This window comes from Pinus tabuliformis, chromosome 1_1 (genome assembly GCF_031772625.1).
Source record: "Pinus tabuliformis cultivar Carrire ecotype Pingquan chromosome 1_1, CPIR1, whole genome shotgun sequence".
In the NCBI taxonomy this organism is placed as follows: Eukaryota; Viridiplantae; Streptophyta; class Pinopsida; order Pinales; family Pinaceae; genus Pinus; species Pinus tabuliformis.
Window position 1 is genome coordinate 334,839,848 of NC_142297.1, and position 20,488 is coordinate 334,860,335.

Genomic DNA, 20,488 nt, shown 5'->3' on the forward strand with positions numbered 1-20,488 from the left:
TAGGGCGGCCGACACGGCTTCCTATGGATAAAGGCTTTGTTCCTATAGGGGTCTCCCAATATACGCGACGGTATGCGGGAGCACAAATCCGTATTAGTGCTATCGTCCCTCAGGAGAAATCACCCACCTTCGTAGAGATCGACAGTCACTATGTTTAACGACGCCGGAACACGTCTCTACCTAGACCTCTACTGTGTTTCGTTATGTTTCAAAGCGTTGTTATGTAAATTCAGTTCGTTTTAGGTTGATCTTGCTTAGCAGTTTGCCTTTATGGATCACCACGTGATGTATGATACAACTCCTAAATGCAGTCTAAGAATGATAAGCAAGCTTTTTTCAATTCTTTCAACTTATGAAAATCTTAACTACCGAGGGAAAAGAAAGACATCATCTTTTTAAACAGATCATAGAGCACACACTGATGCACTTTCCTAAATCGACATGCAAACTATCAAAATGCACATGCACAATGCAAGTATTTCTTTTCTTCTTCCTTAATGTTGATGTATTACAAAAAGAAAGCTGTTGTATGATTTCGAATTCAATTTCAAGCGAAAACAAACAAGTTTTTGTCCAATAATCAAAAGAACACCTTAAGATTCACTCGTTTCAAACACAAGAAATACTGAAATTCGAACCATATAACGAAAGCAAATTCTCAAGCAGCTATGAACAGCAATAAACTAGCTCTTAGAATCACAACGACACTTTATCACAGGTCTAGATCCAAGAGGCCACAGCAAGACTAGTTCACTTTCGCTATGGGAAACTGTGAATGAAAGTAAGAAATACAATAAGAACAATCACGGTTTCTTCACACAACTGAGGCGGAACGATGGCAAAGAAAGATAGTTTCAGATGGGTATTCAGGTTGACAACAGGCTGCAAAAACAATATTGAAAATTGGGCAACAGACAGTAGGGAACCCCAGTTGCACAAGGCAAAACTGGATCAGCGCAGGTACTGATCTGTCAATCTGACATGCAGCGCAGGTAGCCCCTTCGGGACCTGCGTTGCAGCGCAGGTAGCCTTTGTTGCAGCTGCACTGAAGAGACAACTCTCGTCTCTCTCAGATTCCGGGTCACAGTTTGCTCAAAAATCAATGGTTTTTGGCCAAATCAAAGGCTATCAGCCAAGTATACACTAGAGGATGATTAAGGAAGATGAACACTATCACAAAGAGCTAAAAAGAGTCCTTGTGGATCAGCTCTTCAAATCATAAACATGCCCAGCACTGAGCTAGAGTAGCTGCCCTCTACTTTGCATTCGAAGGATTCGAATGCAGTTCGATTCGGTACTCCCTTTGTTTAGGAAATGAATAGCAAGAAACACAAGCTACCAAAAAGACACGGTCCCCAGCGGAGTCGCCAGTCTATTGTGGGGAAAAGTATCCAACACGGAATGACCCTATCTAAGGGTGATAGTTCCTTAGCAACAGCCGAAGCAAAGCTATCTAAGATTACTTCTTTATGACATGCAAAAGATGAAAGGAAGAGATCCACTTATCGATGTCTTGCGCAAATGGTCGATCCAATCTTCTCTCTTTGCCGCTTGCTCCCAACTCCTTGTCTTCTCACGGGCCCAACTACACAAGATCCTACAAACAAGACGAGAAAAGGAAACTACAAGAAGCATGCATTCATAATTGATTCAAGGATTAGCATAAATCAAATACGCAAGTAAGACAATACACCATTGAAACACATGCGAATAGAAGAACCTCAAATGCTTTATTAATGGAAGAAAGTAAGGTTCAGGCGGTGATACAACCATAAGAGGTCCAATCCAGCATCACCTTCCCGACGGAAAGAAATCTCCTCTTCACCTCCCTCAAGCAATCACCCAATACTCTCAACTGTAAACCAACAACAATTCTTTGCACAAAATTCCGGCCTCTAGATCCCATGGGATGAGATCCTTATATAGAGTTTTGGAGTGAAGATAAGTCAGCTTGATGTGTGACTTGTTGTCCTCTTCAACTCCAGTTGTTCTTCAGTCCTTGAGTCCACTCGGAGTTTCTACCTTCCACTTGGAGTTTTAGAACCTCTTTACTCATCATTAGGTGAATCTTCTGATCCAAGTGTCATTTTGGAAGCTTCCTGGGCACTGGCACATTGAGAAAAGATTCCTCCATATGTCAAAGTACGCCCAGTGCAGGTAGCCTTTGTTGCATTTGCTATGCAGCGCAGGTACACCATAGAGCTTTTGACATTCAGCGCAGGTGCTCAGGGGAGCAGTTGACATGATCCAAAATTGACCTGTTTTTGAGTGTTTTTCAGTGGAGAACTGATTTGCAGTGCTGTGGCTTGCTGACCTTGTTCCTCTAAGGGTAAGAAAAACATGTTTAGGGACTTTGGATCCCTCAGATTATTGACATTTCATGCTCCATGCTGTAAGGCACAAAAATGTCTATAACAGTCTTCAATATATGAAAATGACTCTTCAACCTATGAAAAACCCTAGAAGCACTCAATGGGTGCTTGACCTATAAAATAAAAGAACTTGAGCATGAAACCTATGCTCCAATAACAAAAATTTCTTTTCATTTTATTATTTACAAGTGTACATTTCATACTTATGAAGACCGAACCTAGTTACACGTTTTTCAACATTCCCTATTAACTAGGGAGGTATTCATAAGAGGTACATGGTCATTCTCAATCTGAAGAGATCTCATAAAAAGAGTCAGATTGGTAACCCATTTGTCTAGCATCATATCAACCAACATTGTTGCCTAGCAAGGCCTTAACTAACAACCCTATCCACATTATCAGAGCATAATGTTGGTGAGACCAATGATTCAAAGACACCATAATCATTATCTCTCAAGGTACATACTCCACCCAGGTGTTCACATAGTATGACCTTTCTTTGGGCTATTCTTATCTTGCACAGATAGTCCTCAAAGAATATCAATCCATGACTAATCTTGTCTTGAACGCCCCACCACATTCTCAAAGAGTATAAAATTCTAGATGGTTACTCAATCCTCCATTATTTATTCCCAAGTGAAGAAAAGAATGTAGTGTCTATCTCTCCCTCTCAATTAGGGAGGATACATCGAAAAAACAAGGTCGTCCCTCAAATATACAAGCTTCTTGTTTGGAAGTGGTTTTTTCAATATGTCAACTACCTGCTCATCCGTGGAGATGTATTGTAGTTGAAACACACCATTCTGTACTAGCACTCGGATATAGTGATACATTTTATTTACATGATTTTTCTTTCCATGAAATACTGGATCTTCAGAGAAATGTATACAACTGGTGTTATCACAAAGTATCACTTTAGGGTTTATTGGTCCTTCAAACAAATCAAATAACAACTTCCTCAACCATATTGCTTCTCTGCTTGCTTCACAGGATGCAACATATTCAACTTCAACACTACTCAAAGAAACTATGTCTTTCTTTATTCTCATGCATGAGAACATGGAGGATCCCAAACTAAAACATCCTCCTGTAATGCTCCTTCCATCTTGCTCACTTCCTCCCCAATCGGAATTTGTATATCCAATTAATTGGACACCATTCCTTCTATCATACTTTAAACAGTAGTGAATGGTTCCTTGCAGATATCTTATAATATGTTTTGCCACTACCCAATGGTCATGCTTCGGCTCCACTTGGAATTGAATGATAATTTTTTTTGCAAAGCATATGTCTCTTCCATTATTCACCAAATACATCAATGAGCCAATCAGTCTCCTATACTTGGAAGGATCCAAAGGGCTAGATTCAGAACTCCTTAGTCTCTTCAAGTTTTTGATCATCGGAGTAGTCATAGGTTTTCAATCCATCATGTTAAAACTTTTCAGTATCTTGATCACATACTTTCCTTGACCCAAATAAACTTCATTAGGTCCTTGTCAGATTTCTAGTCACAAATAGTAATGCATCAACCCAAGATCCTTCATGTCAAATTCCGTTGCTAGTTTATTCTTACATTCTTCAATTTGACCTTCTACACTAGTCAAAAGAAGATCATATCCATACAGAAGAATGATTACAGGTTCACCATATAAAACCTTAATGCAAAGGTTTGAATCAACATATATTTTTGTGAAGCCTATTCTTTGAAGGTATGCATCCATTCTAGCATACCATGCCCTTGGAGCTTACTTGAGGCCATATAATGCTTTCTTCAGTCTGCAAACATATGCCTTCTTATCTTTAACTATGAATCCCAAGGGTTGCTCTATGTAGACTTCTTCATATATTGTGCCATTCAAAAACGCAGTCTTGACATTCATTTGGTGGATGTTCCATCCCATTGATGCTACCAAAGAGACTAATGATTGAATCATTGTATGTTTTGTTGTTGGAGCAAATGTCTCTTCATAGTCAGTGCCTTAAACTTGAGAGAAGCTCTAGCCACAAATATTTCTTTATAATTATCTATACTTCCATCAATTTCATGTTTGATCTTATAGATCCACTTGTAAGTAACCACATATTTGTCTTCATGCCTAGGTACGATCTCCAAAACTCCATTCTTCATTATAGATTGATACTCTTCATTCATGGAATCCTTCCATTCTTGATTATTTACAACCTCTTCAAAGGAGGATGGTTTTGCATCTATCAGTTTTTTCATGTATGCAGCATATCCAAAATATCTCTTGGGTTTCTTTCTTTCTCTAAATGAGCATGTCGCTGCTCCATGACCTTCTACATCAAGTAGCGTATATTTCAACCAATTATGTCTTTTCCTTGTTTCATGGATGACCACAAGTTAAATAAATTCACAGGGACCTTCTTCTTCATGGTGTGATTCTTCTTTCCCCTGGTCAACTTCCTCCTCAAGTATCATAATTTATTCATCATCAAAGTATATGGAAAGTTCCTTCGATTTCTTCAATGTTATGCTCTCATCAAATATGACATCACAAGTGAATTCTATGTGATGTCCATATTTCATGTATATCCTATAAGATTTTTATGAGTTTCTATACCCAACAAATGTTCCCTTCATTCCGGAAGGATCCAAATTCTTTCTTTTGTCCTTTGATATACGAATATATACAAGACACCCAAAGATGTAGAGATGATCTACAAATGGCTTCTTTCCAGGGAACACTTCTTCGAGAGTTTTGTTGTTTAGATATCTATGGGGACTTCGCTTTCGAATGTAGACATTTGTCTCCATGACTTCTCCCCACATAAAATTAGGTAGATCCTGATCATTTAACATTGCTTTTACACTTTCTTCAATGGATCTATTCTTTCTTTTTGCAACTCCATTTTGTTCTGGATTATATGGGACTATCATCTCCCTCTTAATCCTAGACTCCTTATAGAATGCTATAATCTCTTTGGATGTATATTCTCCTCTATTATCATATCTTAGTATCTTGATTCTTCTTTCTATAAGGTTCTCCACTTTAGCTTGCAATTATTGAAATTTTGTAAATACTTTGTCAAGGTTTTCATAAAGTAAACCCAGGTATTTCTTGAATGATCATTTATAAATGTGACATAATATAGATGAAATCCAAGTGATTTAGGAGTCATAGGACCACATACATTAGAGTCGATGAGATCCAATATTTATTTTGACCGTGAAGTACTGCTTCCAAATGGTCTCTTGGTATTCTTACCCAACGCACATCCCCTACAGATACCTTCATGATCCTCCTTCATATTAGGAATTCCATCTACTATGGAACTTATAGTTGGAAGGATTTTGAAATGTAAATGACCAAATCTTCTATGCCAAAGTTCACATGGGTTGATTTCAATGTGAACTAGGGCTTGTGCCACAAGAGATATCAGTTTGTAGAGTCTTCTTCTCGAATGCCAATAACCTTGGCTTGATCTATACTCGATTCTTTTCCACAGACAATGACCTTTCAATCAATCAAGGTTATTATATCACCCTTATCTTCTAGACTTGAAATAGAAAGTAAATTCTTGTGCAAACTTGGAACAAATAGAATGTTGTTAAGGTGAATGTTGCTCCCGTCTCCCAACTTTATGGAGGTTGATCCAATACCTTTCACGGGATAACTCTTGTTGTATCCAAGTTATATCGAATAAGAAAATTTTCATTTTGATAAGGTCTTCAATCAATTGGAATGGGCAATCATGTGTCTTGATGCACCACTATCAATTATCCAAATGTATTCATCATGAAATGTGTCAGAGAGAGAAAAGAAGAGACCTTCATTTGACTATTCGACTAATACCTTCTTTGAAGTAAACAAGAAAGTCCATGCTTCCTTGATACTTTTATTGAGATATCTCGTGATCTTCTTGATGAGATTCTTCAGTGTAGTTGAGATCTTCATGATGCCCTTAGATAATGTTAGCTCTGATACCATGTTGAGAATTTAGTAGGGCAGTTAGTATGTTAACTCTCTTTAACTTTATAACTGTTTGTGTTACCTTTTTCCTTATTAGCTTTGTTCCTTATTATTACAGTGTGAGATACATCAAAAATCTACCAAAACAATAAGAACAATGACACAGTATATAGGTTGCAAGCCAGGGCCAAAGCCCCTCCTTGAGGGGAAAATCCTTAAATCACTTCTCTTCTTATAGATATTTCAATTGATGAATACCATTACCTAAAGACTTAGATACATACCCTCCAATATCAAGATCAACTTGGCCTCCCACTGCAAGTAATTCGACCTCCTATTGTAGATTTGAAATTCTATCTTTTGACAACTGCCACTGCTCCTCTTAGAGACTTCGATCTCCTTCATATAGCATTCTCTTCCCTTCACTTCAATTTTATTAAGACTTAAGGATAATGAGATACACTAAGAGACCTCTACTTTCCTTCCCATCTCTCTTTCTACCAAGATAGAACCAGAGATAGTCCCAACACAAAAACCCTAACTTCAACTTTCACAAGAGAGAGAGAACTAGCCCAAGCACTTCAACTTCTTCGAATTCCTATTCGTTCCTCCTTTTTCGACCTTCATTCTTCCTCTTCTTTGCATAGAATGAGATGAGTGAGTCTGTCTAATGGAGGATGAGTTCCTCTCTATATATAGGCTCTTCCAGGGGTAGATGTGGCTCTTCATGTAGGCCGACTTGACAACTCTTTAGGTCAACTTGATCTTGGAGGTATTTCGACACTTTAAAGACAAAATAAAATTTTCTTTACGATATACAAGGTGCCCATAGGGTCTTCAATATATGACAATGACTCTTTAACCTAGGACAAACCCTAGAAGCACTCAATGGGTGTTTGAACTATAAAATAAAAGAACTTGAGCATGAAACCCATGCTCCAATAATAATAATTTATTTTCATTTTATTATTTACAAGAGTACATTTCATACTTATGAAGACCGAACCTAGTTACACATTTTTCAACACACAGGACTGTGGTGGTCCACTCCCAACAAGGATGCTAAGGAATTCTACCAAAAACATGATGTATGTCAGATGGTCAGAAAGTCGTTTATGAGGCACGAGAGGCCATTGTCTCCACAAGTAACATTGCAGGCATTTGGAAAATGGGAATTAGACTTCATTGGATCGATCAAACCACCAACGAAATGATCAGGAGCTGATAAATAATCACTACGACAAATTATCTTATTGTATGGTTGGGAGCATAACCTATTTGAGATCGCAGTGCAAAAACAACCACACGATTTCCTTTTGAAAATGTGGTTACGATATTTGGATGCCCCAAAATATTAATTATTGATCAAGGTACTCATTTTTTGAATAATCAAATTGCTTTCGTAATAGAGGAATTTCATATCGGTCATAGAAGATTACTCCCTGTCATTTGTAGGATAACGACATTGTTGAGGCTTTTAACAGAATCCTGGAAAGCACTTTGACAAAGGTTTTAAACGTAAAAAAAGATGATTGGGATCTACGAGTTCCAATAGTTCTATGCACATACATGACTACATGTAAGAAAATGACAGGGGAAAGAGTTGACTAGTTAGATAAACTCAATGCAAAACCTATCAAAGGATTCATTGATGGGAGTCAATTGAAACTCTAAAACAACATCCGATCCACTACGTATTAAGGGGATTCATGTAGTCTCTAAAAAATAAAACACAAAATGACAAGGAGGGGGGAGTATTTTTATGAATGCACAATAAATTGCACACAAGTACATAGGAAGGAGCACCTCACAGGCAGATGCTGATATGATTAATTGATGTTTGGCATAAGCAAAACTTGGGAGCGAAAAACAAATGAAGTAACAAGAAACTTCGTGTTCAACCATGTCAGTTGGACACCATGGTCTTGGTAGGAATAAAAGGCCACTTTATTAATGATCAAATGGGTAAACTATAATGACAAGGATCTATCCAAAGAAGCATATATGACAGGAGAGGTTGTGGATAGGATGTCTCTTGGCCCAATTATGTGTACTAAGGCTATACATACAAGGAAAATTAAATGTGACAATAGATCAAATAAGTTTGGACAGATTTCAAATTATACTACAACATGGAAAGCAATCAAATTTCAAGATGTTGTTGATTCCCCCAAAATAATATGTGTGCAATGGGAAGAGAATAATCCATCATTTACTAACTCCACTTCTAGTACCAATACTACAATTGGTGAGAAAAAAGAAAGGCCATCCACGTGGAAAAAAAATTAATTCTTCTACACTAATGGATAATTATAATAAAAAATAGCCTTAATGTTAGGTCCCTATAATACTAGTGTAGATCCTTATTGTAATTGTTAGTGAGGCCCCCTTATTGTTATTGTTCTGCCCATGTAGTCCCCATATTGTTATTATTGTGCCCCATAGAAGCCCACTATTGTTATTGTTGTGTTCTTACATTATTATTGTTATGTAGACTCTGATTATATTGTGACCCCTTAGACTCCTATATATAGAAAGGAGGTCTTGTCATTTGTATCATCCAAGAATTATTCATTTATGTAATGTAAAAAGGTTTCCCCCTCGAAGAAGATACTTTTTAAGTCGTTGATTTATCTTTTTTGTGAATTGGTTGCATAACACTAACTAAGTTGTTAAAACATGCAGAAGTTGGGGTAGATCATTGAGGGTTTCCACCCAACTCATAAAAGAGGAGAAATTTACAATGGTTTAACATTTTGTAAACTCACGCAATTACTCTTTTGACAGACATGGGGAGATCACCATGATTGTTTCTTTGATAACTATACATGCTGACATGAAAATGAAACAGAGTTGAATTCTTGCACACACAGGCTAAGAGGTGGTTTGAACTAATTGTACAAAAAATAAATAGAAAAAATGAATGAAATAAAGCTAAGAGAATCGCCGTCAAACAATATAAAGAATAAAGAATAAAGAAAAAGAAAGTGGATTCTCCAATTGTTGTTTATCTTTAGTGCACTGGTGTACCAAAATCCAATCTATTATAAGGATGTTATTTCTTGCATAGAGCCAAAAAGTAAATCATTAGCAAGAAAAACACATAAATAAATGAAAAATATCAACTAAATCTAGACAAGATAATTAATTACAAAGAATAACAAAGAAAACAAAAGAAAATAACAAAAGAGGCAGTGAAGCAAGAGTTATCTTTATTGCTTGGTGAAAAAAGTTGCAAATTATCCTAGAGACACCAAGGGGAGTTGATAGGTCTCTCCTCAAAGAAGTCCTATCAAAGCTCTCAATGATGAGCTCTTATGAACACAAAGAAATGCTAATTTTGTATACAATTTGGTAGCATAAATTTGCTTGGGATTTTCTTTGGTTTTGGTATCAAATCCATAAATATTTATAGATCAAAGGCCATGCTTTGGATAGCCTTGGTTTATTTTCAAGATTTGATCCTTGAGCGAGCTAGTGGGAGACTAGGCGAGTCCTTTAAAGGCTTCTTAATTCCACTTTAGGGGTGTAGTGGCTCGAGACATATCTACTTGGCCATGTCCTTTTAGTAGGTGGTCTCAAATTTAAAATGATTTAGCTCGCATACTACTAAGATGTCACTTATATAGATCCACACGAATATCGAAGAAATAATCATGGTGATCCATGAAAAACCTCTAAGGTGACTTTGTGCAAATTGAATTTTTAAATGAAACCTCATGAACCTTGGTTTTTTTCTTATTTGTGATGTTTTCCAACATTCATTGTATAATTACAAATGCAATTCTTCAATGTTGAGCATCCTAGATAGTGAAATTGAGTGTATGATTTTTCAGCGTGTCGATGCTCGAATTTGACCAAGCCAACAATGGGAAGATCACCTCGTCAAGGTGATCCATATTCTCTTTGCTACCAGAATTAACAAAGATCTTTTACTTTTGTGATGTTAGAAAAATTGCATGTGAAAGAGTGTGAAAAACACATGTGCATACTTTAAAGAAGAGGAAACAAAATGTTAGCCATCAAATCAAAGAACACACTCAAGTTGATAACGAAGTTCACCTAGTGTGGGTTACGTCTTTGGGCCCAGTGTCAAGAGTTGGGAGGTCACTTCATTAAATGTTGCAAGATGATGATGATTACATGGTGTATTCTTTGTCATTACAAGGATAAGCTCCCTCAACTAGAGTGGCATGTCTCTCCATGAGACTTTCTCCTATAGCATGTAAATATATTAAATTCTAACATGAAGTGGTATACAAGTATCCTCCAAAAAAATGGTAAACAAGGATATCAACATCAAAAAATCATCTCAACAAATCAAAAGAAAGACATGGCAACACAACATCATATACCTCCACTTCTAGGGATGGCTTGAAAATTCAAAGCTCTGCATAAGAAATGGACTGCACCATCGAATTTGTGGCATGAAATCGTGTCAAATGACTATAAGTTCGACTCCTTTTTGACACCATCAAAATTTGGGCCTTCGGGAATCTCAAATATTCCCTGAAGATTTCTTGTATCTATTTGACTAGATTTTTGCTGCTCAGATGACGAATTTGACTTCACCATTGCACTCTTTGTGAAAAACAGAGTAATTTGAGTATAAAGTCGGCTAGTTCTGAAATCGTAAAAATTGGCCCTTAGGGAATCTTTTAGATTCCTCATTATTCCACAAAGATTCATCTTTGTGAGTTGACTAAAGATCTGCTACTCAGATCCGAAAATTGATCACACCATTAGACTCCTGTCGAAATTCTAGTTCATTTGAGTATAAAGTTGGCATGATTCTGTTACTGTGAAAATTTTCCCTCCAGGGAATCTTTTAGATTCCTCATTGATTCTACATTCAATATTCTATGGAATATTCTAGCTAGAATATTCTCTCCTCTGTCTATGCGCTGTGCGTTTCCCACCTCTGCCTGGCTCTCCGTTCCGCTCAGTCCTCTGTTCCCCCTCCAAGCGCACAAATGAACCAAGATTTTATATAATTCTTTTGGCATTATTTTCAAAGCCCGATGGGCGAGCATCCCGGTTGGGCCATGGTTATTGGTCCATTGGTATTTGGCTAGATGTCGGTTCAAACCACGCGCTTGACGTTTTTTTTGGTATGGTGATTCATATTTTGTGGTGGTTGTTACATATTTTTGTATGGTGTTATGTAGGGTCGCCAATGGGTGGCCCAGTCGGCGGCCGACGTGGGTTCGATACTCGCCGAACCTTTAACTCGATGGTCAAACAATGGTTAGGGCCGTTGGCCCATTTTATATTATATGTGGTGTTTGATGGTTGGCAGGGGTGGCGTCCTGCCAACCCACATTCAAATTGTTTATTATTATAAAATATAACATGGTTGGGGCTCGGTTGGCCAGATTTAATCACTAGTCAACCGACCTTTTTTTAATATTATTTTTTTTGGATTTTTAAAACAAATTGCCTAGAACAAATCAATCGAATTTTTAGGGTCATCGAAAAAATTAATGAGGTGAAAAATTTGCTTGTTTCGACCCCCAGAATCCATCGTCGGAAAGTGCCAAATTTTAGCCTCTTTAGTGGCAGCCAAATTTAGTCGGACCTCTAAATTTACTTGGCACTCTTGCCAAATTTAGCCAATAGGCCTAGTTTGACCAAAACTTTGACTGGCCATAACTTTCACATACGAAATCAGATTGAGGTGTTATCTGTGCTGTTGGAAATCTTGTGACAAGATCTTCGATATGACCATAGTTTCACTTCAATATAGAAACTTTTATTTTTGAGCTTTTCCAAAGCCACTTCTGAATTCTGAGTGTTTCTGGAGCCACCTGGATCATTCCTCCCCACTGAGGAGCTTTTGGTCCTCCAAAAGGATGAAAATACCTTGCAACTGTTTTATTACATTGTTTACATAACAAGTGTCTTGATAGGTCACAATTCCTTCTCCTTCACCCTTGTTCTTCAGATCTGTAAGTGATGAACTGACATCTACATCCTATGCAAACCTATAGTACAATCTTTGCGAACTACATATTCCATTACATGACAAATCATGACCCAAGAATCCCCATACTTTCCAAGAGTTTATAACACACACTATGTGGTCAATTTTACATCATAATAGAAACCAATACCCTAGCTATCAATAAAAGGACAAAAACATCATCGTTGATTTAATAAGCGATGGAAAACACATCATCACTTTTACAATTATATTGCAACACATGATTTACAAAATGTGTCCATGACAAACTACTATATCTAGTAAAACCATCTCTCACTCATCAAAGTGAATGGGTCATCTCCCTGTCGCAGATTCGCTTGTTGAACATCTTCACAAGCTAGTTCCTGCACGAGCACTTTTTCCTTGAGATGCTTGTTACGGGAATAAGTACCCTAGGGCTTTGGGTTGAAACCCCAATAGAGCAAGAGAAAACTACATTAAAAAACACTCATACAACTTAGGAAACATGCTTATATAAACAAAATATGCGATAATGATCACACCCGGATGTCCTTCGTTTGGGTAGTTCCAGCAGGGTTTAGACCCTTTGCAACTCCTGATGATCTTCGAATCTACAAATCAACCAATTTGAACATACATAGCAGCATATAAATAAAGCATTTTAATGAAATCAAATTTATATCATATAAGCAGAATGATTAGTTATACATCAAAATAATATTCATACATGAATTACAATACTATTTGATGCATAAACAAAATTAATCTCAGGAACAAGATAATGTTTCTTTTATTGTAGAAACCTATAAACAACACGGAGAGAATTCGCCTGAGTCTTCTTCTTTCGGCTCCAAGCAGAACCGTCCTCCATATCTGTCCAGTCCCAGTCTTCAACAACCTCCTTCCATATCCAATACCATGATATCTCAAGCAAGTGGGAGAATATCAACACTCAAGGAAACAAGGGTTTCCTGAAACTTGGGGAAGTGCTTGAAGCACATGGATACTTCAGACTCAGTCAGGGATAATCTCAGTATAGTAATTCTATCTCTTCTCCTCATTAAGGCCTTCCCATAGAAGTCTATTTATACTTCTCCCAATCAGTTTTTTAGTTGAGAAACAGTTGGGCCGCGGAAACTAGGAGGTAAACAACAGGTAAAACCCGTGAACTCCGCCCATAGTTAAGGAAATTTAATTTTTTAAAGTGTTTTAACACATATAAGCGTGTTTGGTATTGAATAACTTGTGTGTACACACTTTTATTTCAGGGAAAAGTAGCGTACAAGGAATAAAACACTGTTTTTAAAATATTTGGACCAAGCCTGGAAGGATTTGCTCCAACAAGTAATTGCTGCCCTTGGGGAAAAGGGTTAGTCAGAACAACTTGGGAGCTAGAGGGCCCTTGCTGCACTAACAAGTGCTAAGCATCCTGAATCTTGGGGCAGAGGTGAGTCAAATGAGCTCCATTGCATAAATTGTATGGAAATTTAACCTTTTTCTTAGACTCATTTCTACCCTCACCGGCACCATTATCGGGTTTGTTCGCATTACCCTTCCCTTCCTTGTTCTTCTTCTTACCTCATCCCTTCTTCTTCCCATCGGATTTTTGATTTCCTTTGGGGTTAGAAGTTTGGACGGTGTTAATGGAGGTAGGTTGGGAGGGCGAAGGTGTAGACAGTGTTGCCTAGTTAGAAGAAGCAGTTTGTAGAGACAACTGCTGCAATTGGTTCAAAAGGTGCACCGTATTTGCGTCAATTGATCCAACTATGCCATCGGCGTGAGGGCTTAGCTTCAATTTGGCTAAATCAACCTTGGATCTAGGAGCATCAGGTAGGATTTTTTGAAGAGTCCCAGACTGAGAATATATCAGTTCTAATTGCTGGGCCTGAAAAATAGCCTGCTCTTCCGAATAAACACCGAAAAGAGAAACATCCTTGGAGATCTCTGGTTGCAAATATTTGAGAAACCATTCAAGACGGAGCTCTGGTAGAATTCAAGCTTTGATAAGCCTCTTTCTCTGTCTCCATTCCTGGATATGATTCGAAATGTTTGTTGCCGTGTCTTGATGAAAATTGGCTAGAAGTTCAGTTCCGGCTTCATAACGGATAGGCAATTGAAAATGGTTCAAGAAAATATTAGCCAAATTAGCGAAAGAAGTAAAGGTGCCCCCTTGCAACTCTATATAACATTTGGCCACATTCCCAGTTAGGGTCCGCTGAAATATCCTCAACCTGATTAAATCATCAATCAGGGAGTTCGATGAGCACCATAAGTGGAATGTGGTCACATGGTCTCCTAGGTCTTCACCATTCTTCCCTTCGAATTTTGGAATATCTGATGGAAGTTTAGTTGGGACCAGAGGCCAAGCCAGATTGTACCTAATTGGATCATTTGTCAATTTAGTCAAGTCTGGCAGATTAAGCGTGGCCAAAAAAGGAAGTCGTGGAGGACCTTGGGAATTCCATCTGGACTGGGCGGGGTTCCCATAGGTCTGAAAAGAATGACCTAGATTTTGAAAGGCACTAGGTTGCCTGAAGTAACTTGTAGAGCCTACTGAACCAAAGGGTGATCGTTGTGGTCCATCAAAACTTGGAGTTTGACCAACTCCTGCCGAATATCCTTCGTAACCGGTGAAATTACCCCCTAACGAAGTATTGAAAGGAGATGACAACCCCTGATAAGGGTTCCAAGCATTAGCAAAGGGTGGAAAACTTTGAAATGAATTAATCGAGGAATACAAAACATTCCCTTGTTGGCTAAAAAATTGATTCCCAGCTCCTATCCCACTAACTGCAGGGTTTGTCCAACTCTGAAAGGGGTTACTACCTTGAATTGTAAAAGGAAAAGGCATAGACCCTACTGTCAGATTGGAATGTGGCATATGACCACTTCCAAATGGGAAACCATAAAAATAAGCCAATCCACTCATCATGGATGTAAAGGCGGTTGACGGTAATTCAAAGGAACTGAAGGAATACCTTGAGAGGGCATTCCAAAAGGGAAAAATTCAAAACTAGATGCATTAGCTTGAGAACTTCCACTCGTTGATGGAATAGAAGTAGACCCAAATAAGGATGTGCTGGGAGTATTAGAAGTGATGGAAATATTTCCTCCCCCTTGCACAGATATGGGAGTCTGCATGCTCGCAACACTAGTCGTGGATGCCATGCTTCTAATAGTGATCATCGAAGGGATAGATGTATGTGGACCTAGGCTCGAAGGCCTGTGAGTCAAAGTTCCAACATAAAACAAAATGTCTAGATGATCAAAAGGGAGAGGAGAATTCAGAGCCACAGTTGACTTTGAAAGCTCTTCTACTTCAATACTATCTTTCGACTGGAAGAGTACTCGAGAAAGAAATGGTGTGTTCCTCTCTAACTTTGTAGTAGTACCAGGTCTATCTTGTGAACTAATGCCCCCAAGCGAAGGATCAATCTCTGATGCGCCTGATACCACTGGTTGGAAACCATTGGAAAAATCACTCCTACGCCTTCTAGGAGAAGGCTCTGGACTCATAGGTGAAAGCCCACGAAGTCTCCGAGACCGTCGAGATGGTCGGTCAACCACTTTGAATTATTTTTATAAAATATACTTAAAGACTCAAGAAAATTAAAAGCTAGGCCAACTAGGAGCACAGAACACTCACTAAAATGTCCCTAAGAGATATCAGCAATCAAACAACTTCCAAGTATTTCCGCTGCGGGTGATTAGGACCAGACACCAAAATACAAGAAATTTAATAATAAGGGCCTTCTAAAAATAGATTAGGGTAATTACGCCCCAGGTCTACCAGCGAAGGTATCAGAGGTAATTACGCTGACCTCTAGACAACAGACTTGCCGGTGCAAGCCCCCAAGCTTCACAAGGGTGCCCTTTAGAAGTACCATTGAACGTGATGCAACGTCAATCTCAGGTGCCACGGGATTCCCCTCTGCAGCCACCTGTGTGGATCCCTAGGATAGGCAACTATGGACACCAACTCGTATCAGAAGCCGGGCAGAACAGTCGTGAGGTAGGATCCGACAAGTAAGAGAGGGGGTATCTCTCGTCCTTGTCTTCACGAACCCTCGTGCTTAACTCCCAGTCACAGAGCTTTCCCAGTCTCCCTAACGCTATTGGATTTCGCTCTTTAATCAGACTTCTATGTTTTACAATTTAGAGTGGCCTTGGAGAGTTTACTCTCCTCTCACCTAATCCAAGGCCCTAAATAAACCTAAACTTGTTGGTGTATTCTGATGAAAATACAAAAGTTCTAGTTTATTTTATTAAGTGCTTGATTTTAAATGGCTGTTCTTTTAAGTCAAAGGATAGATGGAAATGAAACCAATGGTGTTTGTATGACGCAAAAGAAATTAATGAAAAACTAACTTATATGAATGCAATTGTTTGTTCTTCGATGAAAAGAAATTTCTACTTGGGTTCTTCGAAACTTCTATAAAGCAAAAACTTTTTATTTTCTTTCCTTAAAGCACACTTCACACTCACAAAAGCTAAAGAGACTATTGATGCTTTAATAATGCAAAACTTCCCTAATGCGGGGTGCAAATGAAAATGCGAGATCCTAGATTACTCTAAAAACAATGAAAGCAATTGTTTATAACTTATTAATAAGCCAACTTAAGTGTTTGAAAAGAATACAAGTTTTGAATACAAAATCTTCTCCAAACAAGAAGGACAAATCCAAAAAGATCACAATTCACTTTTAAAAATCAAAAGAAATCAAAATCAAACTTGGAAAAAGAAGACAAAAACAATGTTTTTTAAGAACTTTTTTTTTTCAAGAAGCAATGAAAACAACCTTTCGAAAGCACTCTAAATGCCACCAAAGACTCAAAGACCAAAAGAAGAGCATAAGGAAACTTTGCAAGTCACAAATTCGATAACGAACGAAAACTTGAACAAAAAAGGCTTCAACTTGTACTAATCGACCCAAAAGGCAGCAAAGAGCTTTGACAAACTAACCAAGAAGTTAGGAAAGAAACACTTTCAAATTTGTCAAAAGGAAACTTTCAAAAAGCAAGAAAAGGTGTAAGGCCACAAAATGATGGAAAGCAAAGCAAGTAGACCAATAATCGAGCTTGACACTAAGATTGAAAACAATTTGCTGTTCTGGAGGACCAGAACAATCAAGAACCTCTATAAGAAGTCTTGTGTGTCAAAACACATAAAACTCACTCAAAAGAAAACCTAGGCCAAAAATTTTCAAAGCGGAAGAGAATTCAAAATAGTAAGCTCACTGAATAATAAAATTCTAAAGACAGAAATTGACCACTCAAAAACCAAACAGACCAAGAAACAAATCTTTCTAGGCAGAAATATTTGAAAAAACCATGCAAAAAATGGTATACGCGACTGTGTTCAAGCACAGAGGCGTGTACACGCGCTTCTAATAAAGGAAACTCACATATACATGGGTTCACTTCATAGAAACAAGCATGTGTACGCTACTGTAAATAGACAAAAGTGCGTATACAAAGCTTTGCAAGAAAAATAAAAAATGAAGCCAGATAAAAAAGATCAGACTTAAGGTCTGAGATTCTACTAGATCAAACAATACTGTCACAATAAGAAAACCAAGAACTGAGCCCCGATTAACACTGAGCAACCCAAACTAGGAATAACAAGATTGTTATCCCAAGTGGAGTCGCCAATTCTGTTACGGGAATAAGTACCCTAGGGCTTTGGGTCGAAACCCCAACAGAGCAAGAGAAAAATACAGTAAGAAACACTCATACAACTTTGGCAACATGCTTTTATAAACAAACTATGCGATAATGATCATACCCGGATGTCCTTCATTTGGGTAGTTCCAGCAGGGTTTAGACCCTTTGCAACTCCTGATGATTTTTGAATCTGCAAATCAACCAATTCAAACATACATAGCAGCATATAGATAAAGCATTTTAATGAAATCAACTTTATATCATATAAGCAAAATGATTAGTTATACATCAAAATAACATTGATACACGAATTACAACAGTATCTGATGCATAAACAAAGTTAATATCAGGAACACGACAACGTTTCTTTTTATTGTAGAAAGCTATAACCAACACAAAGATAATTCACCTGAGTCTTCTTCTTCTGGCTCCAAGTGGAACCGTCCTCCAGATCCGTCCAGTCCTAGTCTTCCACAAGTAAGTGGGAGAATATCAACACTCAAGGAAACAAGGGTTTCCTAAAACTTGGTGAAGTGCTTGAAGCACAAGGATACGTCAGACTCAGTCAGGGATAATCTCAGTATAGTAATTCTATCTCTTCTCCTCCTTAAGGCCTTCCCATAGAAGTCTATTTATACTTCTCCCAATTAATTTTTTAGTTGGGAAATAATTGGGCCACGGGCACTAGGAGGTAAACAACAGGTAAAACCCATGAACTCTGCCCATAGTTAAGGAAATTTAAATTTTTAAGTGTTTTAACACATATATATGGGTTGGGTATTGACTAACCCGCGTGTACACACTTTTATCTCAGGGCAAAGTAGTGTACAAGGAATAAAAGACTGTTTTTAAAATATTTGGACCAAGTCTGGAAGGAGGGGTTGCCCTAGGCCATAAACCAAGCATCACAAGTACCAAGGGTGGTAAATGGAGCTATAACAACGCTACTATGGATGGACCATCCAACATGTGGATATTTGATGTGCACCTCTATTGCAATGATTGCAAAAAGTCTTCTTCCTACAGACTTGCTTAACCTTCTTCCTTACTTGATGTGGAGAAGGCCTTTCACGTCTCATCCTTTTTCTTGTTGCCATTCTCTTCAAACACTCAACAACTACATGGTTATGCAAGCGAAAAAAACTACATGGTTTTCTACTTCATGATTTCTGCTCATCCTACTTGTAATCAAAATTAACTTTAGAATATTGAGAATTTTATACCTCTCTTGGCTGTATTTGGTGCAATCCTAGCGATGAGAGATTTCCTTAGCTCTTCCTCTGCAATGTGCACTGTCATGTGAGGATCGTGATGTGTTCCAATCACCCTCTTTCCTCGATGGCTTAGAAAATGCCTTGGAAGCCTTTGCTACCTTCGAGCACTCTCCTTCAGTGTATCCCATCTTGGTAAAGAGTCTCAGGTTAGTTCCTAAAATGGATACCTCAAGGCTTCCAACAGAAATAACGTCATGTGAAAATGAAACTAAAGAATTATCAACATTGTTTACCTCAGCTGTTGATTCTAAAGTAGGCGAGGATGGCTTCGCTAAGCCTTATTGCACTTCAAATTTTCCAAGGCCTCTTTCGTGGCTCGTAACTGAAGCTACAATGTTTGCTTCTCCTCTTTTTCTTCTTGTACAAGTCTCCTCAATTCAAATTCTCTGATTGAAGGCTCTGATTGATCTCCTCATTTAATGATGAGAAGATGATGAATAATCACTAGAAGATGGAGATGGATCATTGTCCTTGTTACACACTGTCTCCCTGTCAGTCACCCTACTGTGTCAGGAATTCACAATAATCAAGTTCATGCCTTCTGAACTGGCCAAAAATCCACTTTTCCAAAGTTTTCCTCATCAGCGCGTCTGTTTCTAAAATATCCGCGATGACTGGCGCTTTATAACAGACCGCGTGCGCTGCCAGCGCGGAAGCACACGCCTTTCCCGCGCTAATCGAATTTCATGACCAGCGCAGCCACTGTTTGTATCTACCTGCGCTGACATGGCCTTTTCCATTATGTCTTTGCGACGTCAGCGCGATAGTCCAGTTATGCACCCGCGCTGATCCAGTTTTGGCGAATTTGTTCCAACAGCCAGCCTTCCAGATAACTCCAGACTTGGTTGTTGGCCTTGTGAGTATCGACTCCCTTCTATGGCATGTCTGTTCGACCCTTTGCAACTACTTCCCTTGAGGATAAGCTCATCCTTCCACCCTTTTAGGAGGCTCCTTCTCCTATATAAACTTCCACCATTACCATGAACAACTAGTTTGGAATAGCTTGGATTGTGTAGAGCTTATAGTGCTCAGATTGCTGCTACTATAGGTATTTGGTGTGATAAGTGTGGAAGTGTATGATAGCTTAGGGAAGGTAGTGTTGTGTTGCTTGTGTGAGAGGGAGAGTTTCTTGTCTTGGGAGAATCATTTCCAAAGGTGAATGCTTGAGACACTTGCTGACTGGCCCCTCCTGAGAAGGTTACCGACGTCAGAACATTTGGTTGTACTCTTCTCTGCTTGATTAATAATAGATGACTACTATTATTGTTCCATTCTCATTTGTCTATGCAATGGTTAATGTGAA